Source organism: Triticum urartu, chromosome 2A, assembly GCF_056163025.1.
Source record: "Triticum urartu cultivar PI428250 chromosome 2A, HENAU_Tu73, whole genome shotgun sequence".
NCBI lineage: Eukaryota > Viridiplantae > Streptophyta > Magnoliopsida > Poales > Poaceae > Triticum > Triticum urartu.
In genome coordinates this window covers 459,138,173-459,150,519 of record NC_141874.1, presented here as the reverse complement: position 1 = coordinate 459,150,519, position 12,347 = coordinate 459,138,173, and positions in this window count along the sequence as shown.

Here is a 12,347-nt window from a genome sequence, read left to right as displayed (position 1 = left end):
CATGCTTTTCATCGAAGCAACTATCAAGTATGAGTGCAATAGCAATGATCGCATGTTTAACATAAGGAACTATAGCAAATTCATCTTCATAAATATTGGCATCATGACCACAAGAATAGCAAGCATCATGTTCATCAAGGGATATTTCAATCAAATCATTGGAATTATAATTATCTATAGATTCATGCATATCATTATTTTCTTCCAAAGCAACGGTCATTCTTTCAATAAATTCTTTGACATAGAAATTATGAGCATAGTTTTCATAGCAATATTTAAGTATGTCAAAATTTTCAGATTCATAGAGTAGTAATATCATACTTTTCAATCAAAGAAGCAACTTTATAAGCACCCTTAAAAGCCACAAATTCTTCAATTTGTTCGATATCATAGTGACTATAAACACCCTTTGCATAAGAAGATAAGATTTCATTATCATTAAACTCACATAGGTAGGGGAGGTGTTTTTTAGTGTTCTTAGAGCAACAAGTAAGATCACAAATTTCACAAAGATTCCAAGCATAACATAGCAATCTGTTTATTTGATCCCATAAGAGTCTCTCTTTTTCAAACAAACGGTGATGCACAAAATGAGCATGATCATCTAAAGATTTCCCACCAACTAGGCTAGTTGGGGTTTCAGCACGAGCGCCTAAGGATCGAAGATGATCCAAGTAGAACACTTTAAGTGGATCCATATCAATAGATTTTTAGCAAGCAAATAGAAGGCACATGGAAACACAAACAAAAAGACATACAGGAAGAAGGCGAAGAAAAGGAAAAGGTGAAGTGGGGGAGAGGCAAACAACAAATAATGTAATGCGAGGGATAAGAGTTTGTGATGGGTACTTGGTGTGTCTTGACTTGTGTGTAAACCTCCCCAGCAACGGCGCCAGAAATCCTTCTTGCTACCTCTTGAGCACTGCATTGGTTTTCCCTTGAAGAGGAAAGGGTGATGCAGCAAAGTAGCGTAAGTATTTCCCTCAGTTTTTTAGAACCGAGGTATCAATCCAGTAGGAGACTACACGCAAGTCCCTCGTACCTACACAAACAAATAAGAACCTCGCAACCAACGCGATAAAGGGGTTGTCAATCCGTTCACGGTCACTTACGAGAGTGAGATCTGATACAGATAATAATAATAATAATAATAATAATAAGATAAATATTTTTGGTATTTTTATGATATAGATTGAAAGTAAAGATTGCAAAATAAAATAGATTGGAAACTTATATGATAAAAGATAGACCCGGGGGGCATAGGTTGCACTAGTGGCTTCTCTCAAGATAGCATAAGTATTACGGTGGGTGAACAAATTACTGTCGAGCAATTGATAGAAAAGTGCATAATTATGAGAATATCTAGGCCTGATCATGTATATAGGCATCACGTTCGCATAGACCAAAATGATTCTGCATCTACTACTATTACTCCACACATCGACTGCTATTCAACATGCATCTAGAGTATTAAGTTCATAAGAACAGAGTAACGCATTAGGCAAGATGACATGATGTAGAGGGATAAACTCAAGCAATATGATATAAACCCCATCTTTTTCTCCTCGATGGCAACAATACAATACGTGCCTTGGTGCCCCTGCTGTCACTGGGAAAGGACACCGCAAGATTGAACCCAAAGCTAAGCACTTCTCCCATTGCAAGAAAGATCAATCTAGTAGGCCAAACCAAACTGATAATTCAAAGAGACTTGCAAAGATAACCAATCATACATAAAAGATTTCAGAGAAGAATCAAATATTGTTCATAGATAAACTTGATCATAAACCCACAATTCATCGGATCTCGACAAACACACCGCAAAAAGAGTTACATCAAATAGATCTCCAAGAAGATCGAGGAGAACATTGTATTAAGATACAAAGAGAGAGAAGAAGCCATCTAGCTAATAACTATGGACCCGAAGGTCTGTGGTAAACTACTCACACATCATCGGAGAGATCATGGAGTTGATGTAAAGGCCCTCCGTGATCGATTCCCCCTCCGGCGGAGCTCCGGAAAAGGCCCCAAGATGGGATCTCTTGGGTATAGAAGGTTGCGGTAGTGGAAATAGGGTTTCGTGGTGCTCCTGGATGTTTTCGGGGTATATGGATATATATAGGAGGAAGAAGTAGGTCGGTGGAGCTACGAGGGGCCCACGAGGGTGGGGGCGTGCCCAGGGGGGCAGGCACGCCTCGCTGCCTCGTGGCCTCCTCGTTGATTTCTTGACGTCCACTCCAAGTCCCTTGGATCACGTTTGTTCCAAAAATAACTCTCCTGAAGGTTTCATTCCGTTTGGATTCCGTTTGATATTCCTTTTCTGCGAAACACTGAAATAGGCAAAAAAACAGCAACTTGCACTAGGCCTTGGGTTAGTAGGTTAGTCCCAAAAATAATATAAAAGTGTATAAATAAGCCCATCCCAAAACATATAATATAATAGCATGGAACAATCAAAAATTATAGATACGTTGGAGACGTATCACGCGCAGCCGCCGGCTCCTCCACGGCAGCCTCCGGGTTCACCGAGGTGTCGGTGTCTCCCTCCGCGGCGTCCCCATCGCCGTAGACGCCCATATCCTCGGAACCGCCCTCCGGGTCATCCAGAAGCAGGCCAAAGTCGTCAGCAGGAACGACTCCACCGTCGTCTGTCCGTTCTGGCTGGAACTCGTCGTGGATGGCAAACCCGGCAATATAGCTAGCCCGAGCGGTGATCCAGCCGGCCTCCGCCTGCAGCTGGTGCTCCGCGCCGGCTCGCTGGCCCATCAGCCTATCCAGCGCCAGGTCCAGATGCCAAGACATCGCGAAACTGAGTGCCATTTCGGCGTCGGCATGGGCGGCAGAGATGCGCCACGCGTGGAGCCGCTCCGGACCCGCCTCCAACCACCGCGCCAGCCACGTGAAGCTGTTCGGCGCGCCGGTGCCGGGCCAGAGGGCCGCCGTCATCGCCGTGCCGGCCTCAGAGAGCCGCCCATCTGCTCGCCCAAGACTCGCAGACGAGCTTCGGCAGCGGTCACGATCTCCGGGAAGGTCCAGGAAACCCACGGATCGGTCCCGGAGCCCACTTCTCCTTGCGGATCATGCTGGAAATGAACGGCCTCCTCTGCCACCCTGTGTGTTTTCGGGAAGTGCCCTGCCAAAAATAAGAGCAAGACAAGTCTATAACCAAGGGAAGGAGAGCCAGTTTCCCAGCTCGGCAAAAATACAGAGAAAGCACTTACTGGTGAAGGACTCGTCCAGGTGCTGCGCTTCAACCAACGTACCGCGCCGCTCCCTGGCAATGGCACGGTCATGCTCCTGGAGCGTCTTCTCCAAGTCGACGACTCTGGCGAGGGCCGCCTTCAGCTTGGTGTCCTTAGCCTCAGCGCCTTCTCGAACTCCATGCAGCGACGGAGCTCCTCCTGGTGGGCCTCCCCCGCCTCTGCCACCTCCACCTTCAGGCGCTCCACCTCGGCCTGAAGATGGCCCTTATCGTCGGCCAGCTTGTCATGTTGATGGCCGGTCTCGGCAAGGGCTCGCTGCGCCTCCACGACCTTGGCCGCCTCTTCCTTGAGGCGATCCACCTTGGCCTCAAGCCGGCTCTTGTCACCCGCCAGCTGCTCCTGCAGCCGGCCGGCTTCGTCAAGCGCCTACCGGGCCCCTGTCGCCTCCGCCTTCGCCTCCGCCAATGAAGGAGTCCTAGATTAGGGGGTACCTTCCTTGTAACCGACTCTGTGTAACCCTAGCCCCCTCCGGTGTCTATATAAACCGAAGGGTTTAGTCCGTAGGACCAACAACAACAACAATCATACCATAGGCTAGCTTCTAGGGTTTAGCCTCTTCGATCTCGTGGTAGATCAACTCTTGTACTACTCATATTATCAAGAATAATCAAGCAGGACGTGGGGTATTACCTCCATCAAGAGGGCCTGAACCTGGGTAAACATCGTGTCCCCTGCCTCCTGTTACCATCCGCCTTAGACGCACAGTTCGAGACCCCCTACCCGAGATCCGCCGGTTTTGACACCGACATTGGTGCTTTCATTGAGAGTTCCTCTGTGTCGTCATCGTTAGGCTTGATGGCTCCTTCGATCATCGATAGCGATGAAGTCCAGGGTGAGACTTTTCTCCCCGGACAGATATTTGTATTCGGCGGCTTCGCACTGCGGGCCAACTCACTTGGCCATCTGGAGCAGATCGAGAGTTACGCCCCTGGCCACCAGGTCAGGTTTGGAAGCTTAAACTACACGGCCGACATCCGCAGAGACTTGATCTTTGACGGATTCGAGCCCCTGTCAAGTGCGCTGCACGGTCACGATGAGCATGATTTAGCTCTACCATCGGACAGTGTTCAGGAGACCGCGCCGGCAACCGCTCCGACCCTCAATTCAGAGTCAATTGCACCATCCATGGACGGGTGGATAGACCCCGCCACGGAGGCCGCATTCTTAGCGGCGATCCAAGTATCGACCTTACCCTTCACGAGAGCCGTGACGCCAAACTGCCGGATTTTTCCCCAGCCACGGACTCCGAACCGCCTGCGCCCGTGCCTATTGAATCCGACTGGGCGTCGATCATGGAGTTCACCTCCGTGGATATCTTTCAGCACTCGTCCTTCAACGACATACTGAACTCATTAAGGTCTCTCTCCTTGTCAGGAGAGTCCTGGCCGAACTATGTCTGGCGGGATTGGGATGCGGATGACGAAGAAATTCGCCGCCGACCCACCACCCACTTAGTAGCCACTGTCGACGATTTGACCGACACGCTCGACTTCGACTCCGAAGACATCAACGGTATGGACGACGATGCAGGAGATGAACAGGAACCACTGCCCACAGGGCACTGGATAGCCACCTCATCATATGATATATACATGGTGGACACACCCAAAGAAGGCAATGTCGACGGGACAGCGGAGGATGACCCCTCCAAGAAGCAACCCAAGCGCCAACGACAGCGGCGCCTCTCTAAGTCTCGCCAAAGCAAAAGCGATGATACCGGCATAGGAGATAATAGCACTTCGGACAGTGATGAAGATGACGACAATCCCCTCCAGCAAGATTTAGAGCAGGAGGATGGAGAAGCCAGCCCTCCCGAGAGAGCGACAGATGGAGAGGTGGAGGATGATAATTACATGCCTCCCTCCGAAGACGAGGCAAGCCTCGACGATGACGAATTTGTCGTGCCTAAGGATCCCATCGAGCAAGAGCGCTTCAAGCGCCAGCTTATAGCCACGGCAAATAGCCTTAAGAAAAAGCAACATCAGCTTCAAGCTGATTAAGATTTGCTAGCTGACAGATAGACTGAAGTCCTTGCGGCCGAGGAATATGAACTCGAATGCCCCTCCAAGAGTTACCCAAAGCGCAGGTTTCTACCCCGACTGGAGGAGGAAGCATTAAAACCTACATCTCCTGCGTATGACGCGGCTGATCGGCCACCTTGTGGTCGCGACAGAGAGGCATTTCAGCCAAAAGCTCAGCCAGCACCCCGATGCCACTCAAATAAAAATGTCAAGGCACGGGGAAACACGCTAGACCTGCGAGACGTATTGGAGGACAAAGCAAAACACGCAAGATCGATCTATGGATCACGAGGGCGCGCCACTATGCAAGACGATAACCGTCACGCCGGATACAGTAAAAGTAAATCCGACCGGGCCGAACACAACGGACAAGACTCATTTGAGCTGCGTCGCGACATAGCCCAGCACAGAGGCACCGCACACCCCCTATGCTTCACAGCCAAATTAATGGATCACCAAATCCCAGAGGGTTTCAAACCCGTAAATATCGAATCATACGACGGTACAACAGATCCTGCGGTATGGATCGAGGACTTCCTCCTGCACATCCACATGGCCCGCGGTGATGATTTCCACACCATCAAATACCTCCCACTCAAGCTCAAAGGACCAGCTCGGCATTGGCTCAACAGCCTGCCAGCAGAATCCATTGGCTGTTGGGAAGATCTGGAAGCCGCATTCCTCGACAACTTCCAGGGCACTTATGTGCGACCACCAGATGCCAATGACTTGAGCCACATAATTCAGCAGCCAGAGGAATCGGCCAGGAAATTCTGGACACGGTTCCTGACAAAGAAAAATCAAATCGTCGACTGTCCGGATGCAGAGGCCCTAGCAGCTTTTAAGCTCAACATCCGCGACGACTGGCTCGCCTGACACCTTGGCCAGGAAAAGCCGAAATATATGGCAGCCCTCATGACACTCATGACCCGCTTTTGCGCGGGAGAGGACAGATGGTTGGCTCGCAGCAATAATATATCAAAGAACCATGGTACTTCGGATACCAAGGATAGCAATGGCAGGTCATGTCGCAACAAACACAAGCACCGCATCAACAGCGACAATACCGAGGATACGGCAGTCAATGCCGGATTCAGAGGCTCTAAACCCGGTCAGCGGAAAAAGCCATTCAAAAGAAGCACTCCGGGCCCGTCCAGTTTGGACCGTATACTCGATCGCTCGTGTCAAATACACGGTACCCCCGACAAGCCAGCCAACCACACCAACAGGGAATGTTGGGTGTTCAAGCAGGCCGGCAAGCTAAATGCCGAAAACAAAGATAAGGGGTTACATAGCGATGACGAGGAGGAGCCCGGCCGCCGAACACCGGAGGACAGAAGAGGTTCCCCCCACAAGTGCGGACGGTGAACATGATATACGCAACCCACATCCCCAAGAGGGAGCGGAAGCGTGCGCTAAGGGACGTATATGTGTTGGAGCCAGTGGCCCCAAAGTTCAACCCATGACCCTCCTGTCCGATCACCTTCGATCGCAGGGACCATCCCACTAGTATCCGTCATGGCGGATTCGCCACACTGGTCCTGAACCCAATCATCGACGGATTTCACCTCACTCGAGTCCTTATGGATGGCAGCAGCAGCCTGAACCTGCTTTATCAGGACACAGTGCGCAAAATGGGTATAGACCCCTCAAGGATCAAACCCACAAAGACGACCTTCAAAGGCGTCATACCAGGTGTAGAGGCCCATTGCACAGGCTCAGTCACACTGGAAGTGGTCTTCGGATCCCCGGATAACTTCTGAAACGAGGAGTTAATCTTCGATATAGTCCCGTTCCGCAGTGGCTATCATGCACTGCTCGGGCGAACCGCATTTGCGAGATTCAATGCGGTACCGCATTATGCATACCTCAAGCTCAAGATGCCAGTACCTCGGGGGGTCATCACAGTCAATGGAAACACAGAGCGCTCTCTCCGCATGGAGGAATACACTGCGGCCCTCGTAGCAGAAGCACAAACCAGCCTCTTCAGGCATTCCACCAATTCGGTGATTAAACACCCGGACACCGTCAAGCGCTCCCGGAGTAATCTGCAACAAGACCGCCTGGCACGTTCCGAGCTCGCATAGCAATGCGACCCCCACCCCAGTCCTAGCCAAATGGCAAAATCCGCGCCACGCGTACATAATTACGCATTGAAAATACCATGGGCATAGGTGGGGGGGGCACAACTAAGGCACGCCCCAAAACGCGGCTCAACCGCACTAGGGGCTTCCCGCTTTGTTATTTTTTCTCTCTTTCAGGACTTTACTCTCTGGAAACCCCGTCCGGCAGTACGATTGTCGGACACACGATACAACAACCAAGGAGGCAGAAAGCTACGTCGCACCATGGAATTCCCAGGTGGTCTCTGATAACGATGAAATACCTGTTTTAAATACCATTCCTCAGCTTGCCCCTGGAGGGGACATGTCAAATAGTCCTACTTTTTGCTTATCACACTACTTGTATCATTCTGCTTCGACGCACCTTTTTGAATAAACAATGCATAGCACTAGACTATTACCGCATTTTCTATTCTTTTTTATATATATGTTCATTCATGACATTCAGCACCCGTACACTCTGGTACGACCAATACGCCAGGGGCTCAAGCATACCCCATAATACGGCGTGAGAAGTCCGAACACTTTCGACAGTGCGGCACCCCGAACTTATAGCATTATATGCATCAGCTCCGAATCATGTCTTGGGTCAATAGTTGGGTTTGCCCGGCTCCCATGTTTTGGTACCTTATGTTCCGCTATATCGGCTAAGGTAGCACTGGGAGAACTACTGCGATTGTGCCCCGGTTCATCTGGGCAAGCACCTCAGTAGAGAAAGCTAAAACTAACTGTCATGATAAGGCGAGAGTTGGTCGCTGTTCGAGAGGTCTCGAGTCCCTAAAGACTTATGCCGCTTAGGGCGAGGAGTCGGCTTTGTCCGGCTTAGGCGTGTATAGCGCCTCGAATTCGGCCTTCTGAATACTAGGGGCTTCGCCAAAATTTAAAATTGTAGACTTCTATGGCTAAGTGAGATTGATAAAGCATTATAGTCCGATTGCCTTGTTCGTTGTGCTGAGCACCTCCCTCGAAGGACCCAACAATGGGGAAGAGAGTGCTCAGATTTATCCCAAACACCCCAGCACTCGTGGCGTGGGGGCAGAAGCTGACGACTGTCCATCTCTCAGATTTGATAAACAGACGCACAGAAGGTAATATTTTAAATTCAAACAAGCGTTGCATAGCGCACATGAACAAGTTTTCATAATACATGATCACACGAGCAAGTTCATTCAAAAATTACATCCTTCGCACACTCGTACGCCACAAGACGGGCACCCTTCAGGACACCCTCATAATACATTTCAGGGTGGCGATGCTCCTTGCCCTGCGGTGGCCCCTCCTTCACCAGCTTCTCGGCGTCCATCTTGGCCCAGTGCACCTTCGCACGGGCAAAAGCCCGGCGTGCACCTTCGATGAAGACGGACCACTTTATGACTTCCAGCCGTGGGCAGGCATCTACAAGCCGCCTCACCAGGCCGAAGTAGCTGTTGGGAAGGGAGTTGCCAGGCCACATCCGGACTATAAGGCCCCTCATGGCCTGTTCCGTCGCCTTGTGCAGCTCGACCAGTTGCTTCAGCTGGTCGCTCACAGGCATCGGGTGTTCGGTCCGAGTATACTGAGACCAGAACAACTTCTCCGTCGAGCTTCCCTCCTCGGGGCGGTAGCACTTGGTGGCATCCGACACGCTGCGGGGCAAATCTGCGAATGCTCCTGGAGAGCTCCGGACTCGGGTAAGTAACAAGTAATTTACTTTCACATGGTTGCTTTGCATAATGAATGCCTTACCCGCCGCTATCTTCCTCATCGCCTCAATTTCCTGGAGGGCCTTTTGGGCTTCAGCCTTGGCATGCTTTGTGCTCTCGAGGGCCGCGGCAAGCTCGGACTCTCGCGTCTTCGAGTCAAGCTCCAAGGTCTCATGCTTCTTCACGAGAGCCTGGAGCTCTTGCTGCACCTCGCCCACCCGTGCCTCTTGTTTCTCCCACTCAGTGCGCTCCTTGGCCGCTTTGTTTTCATCCTCGGACAACGCTTGCTTCAGGACTTCGGTCGTGGCCCCTGGCACATCCATGCTGATCCTATCATTTTGCAACCACATCTTTTTTTTAATATACATATAGACAAGGTATTACTTACCTTTGTTCTCCTCGAGCTGCCTCTTGGCAAGGCCGAGCTCTTTCTCGGACTGCTCGAGGTTCTGCTTCAGTGCGGCGACCTCCGCACTCAGTGCGGCAGAGGTCAGCAGCGAAGCCTGCATACGCATATAGACATACTTGTATTAGACTCCTGCAGATATTATTTGATCCTCTATTTGGCTTTTCTTTGTGAACACCAAACAGAGCATCGGGGGCTTCTGTCTATGCGGTAATATTATCCTATATTTTAAATACTTACCTCAAACCTTTTAGAAGGCTGACACAGGCTTCAGTCAGTCCACTCTTGGCAGACTAAACCTTCTTGATCACCGCACTCATAATAGTGTGGTGCTCTTCGTCGATGGAAGCGCCGTGAAGCGCTCCCAGCAGGTTGTCCGGTGCCTCTGGATGGACAGAGGACACTGGCACGAGCGGCTTGCCCCTCTTGGAAGGGGGCCGCCTGCCGGAGTCCGGAACCATTGGAGGTTCCGGCGCGGTGTTCGGCTGAGGGCCGAACTTGGAGCCCTTGGGAGCCTTGCTCCCTTTGTGCCTAGAGTCCGGAAGGTCGCCTTGAGGCGCCTCCAGGGCTACCTCCCCTCGGCTCGGTGCCCCTTGAGACAATACCTCGACATTGTCCATAGGGAGAGGAGAGGAGGCGGTTGAAAGTGACTCGCTATTCATATCCGACGAGTCCAAGGAACCGTCCGACGAGGATACGTCGATACGGGCTCGGGGCGGACTGCATGATCATATTCGGCGTTAGGAGAAGCAGTGCAATAAAAGTATGCTATGAGTTACTCTGGTATCCGAATACTTACGACTTTGCCAGGGGCTTGGCCCTGAGTAACCACTCGTTTTCGCTGTCGGCGACAGTGGTGGAACAGTCCAGAAGGAGAGTCCTTCCCTTTTTGGACCCTTCGGCCTCCCCGGTTGGGGCAGCCTTCCTTTTCTTGTCTCCCCCGGCTGGAGGGGGAGAATCTTCATCTTCCTCCTCCTCGTTTTCACGGGAGGAGTTTGTCTTGGAGTTATCGTACGATGAGTCCGATACCACCTGGCACCGGGAACTCTTTCGGGTTCCCGTGGCCTTCTTCTTGATCTTCTTCTCCGGCACCTCATAAGGAGCCGGAGTCCGCATCTCCATCAGGAGAGCGTCTGCAGGGTCTTCGGGCAGAGGGGTCGGATAGTCAATCTGCTCTGATGTCTCCACCCAATCCTATCAAAGGCATGGGAGCTCAGACCCTGCACGTGGTTAAACTATGCAAAATAAATACCCTACAAGGTGTACAGAACTTACCGAATTCGCAGGGCGCGTCGCGCTTAGCCCGCGGTCCTCGGTAAGAGGAGGGGGACCTCGGCGCCCTTGAACAGCACCTTCCAGACGTCCTTATGCGTCGTGTCGAAGAGCTCATGTAGAGTCTGGTGCTGGGCCGGGTCGAACTCCCATAAGTTGAAAGCCCGTCGTTGACATGGGAGGATTCGGCGGAAGAGCATGACCTGGACTATGTTGACAAGCTTGAGTTTCTTGCCTATCATGTTCCGGATACACTTCTGGAGTCCGTCTAGCTCCACCGATGAGCCCCAGGACAGGCCTTTCTCCTTCCAGGAAGTGAGCCGTGTGGGGATTCCGGATCGAAACTCGGGGGCCGCCACCCAGTTGGTGTCGTGCGGCTCGGTGATGTAGAACCACCCCGATTTCCACCCCTTTATGGTCTCCACGTAGGAGCCCTCGAGCCATGTAACATTGGGCATTTTGCCCACCATGGCTCCGCCGCATTCCGCTTGTTGGCCGCCTACTACCTTCGATTTGACATTGAAGGTCTTCAGCCACAGGCCAAGTGGGTCCGGATGCGGAGGAAAGCCTCACACAGGACGATGAACGCCGAGATGTTGAGGATGAAATTCGGGGCCAGATCATGGAAGTCTAGCCCATAATAGAACATAAGGCCGCGGACGAATGGATGGAGGGGAAACCCCAGTCCGCGGACGAAGTGGGTGAGGAAAACCACCCTTTCATAAGGTTCCGGGGTAGGGACAATCTGCCCCGCGGCTGGCAGCCGGTGCACAATATCCGCGACTAAGTATCCGGCCTCGCGCAACTTTTTGATGTCTCCCTCCGTAACGGAGGAGACCATCCACTTGCCTCCCGCTCTGTACATGTTTGAAGAGGGTTGAGGAGACAGATGTGGACTTGGGCGCTGGAGCTCAAGTGCGCGAGAATGGATGAGAAAGGAGGAAGAAGGCGTGGGTACAAAAAGGTGAACCCTTATCCCTTTATAAGGGCGGACGGAACTATGCGCCCCCACCAGCCTGGTAAAACTCGCTTATCCCCCAAGCGGCATAATTGATGGCGCGGTTGGGCTACCCACGTCCGTATTGATGGGAATCCCGTAATAAGGGGACGCGATCTCTGCTTCGACAAGACGTGCCAAGGAAACCGCCTCGCGAAACACGCTGAGGTTGGTTGTGAAAAACGATTTGAATGGTGACCTGGCTATGGTGTGATGTCACACTGCGGAATGCGTCGGCAGATTAGATTTGTGAAAATATTATTCTCTCTACGGTTGTATGTGGAACTTGTTTTGCAGAGCCGGACACGATCCTCGTGTTCAAGATCTTCTATGAAGTATTCGGAGGAGGAACCCTCCTTGCAATGCCGAAGACAATTTGCGTGCCGGACTCATCGTCATTGAAGCCTGGTTCAGGGGCTACTGAGGGAGTCCTGGATTAGGGGGTATCCGGACAGCCTGACTATATCCTTTGGCCGGACTGTTGGATTATGAAGATACAAGATTGAAAACTTCGTCCCGTGTCCGGATGGGACTCTCCTTGGCGTGGAAGGCAAGCTTGGCAATACGGATATGTAGATCTCCT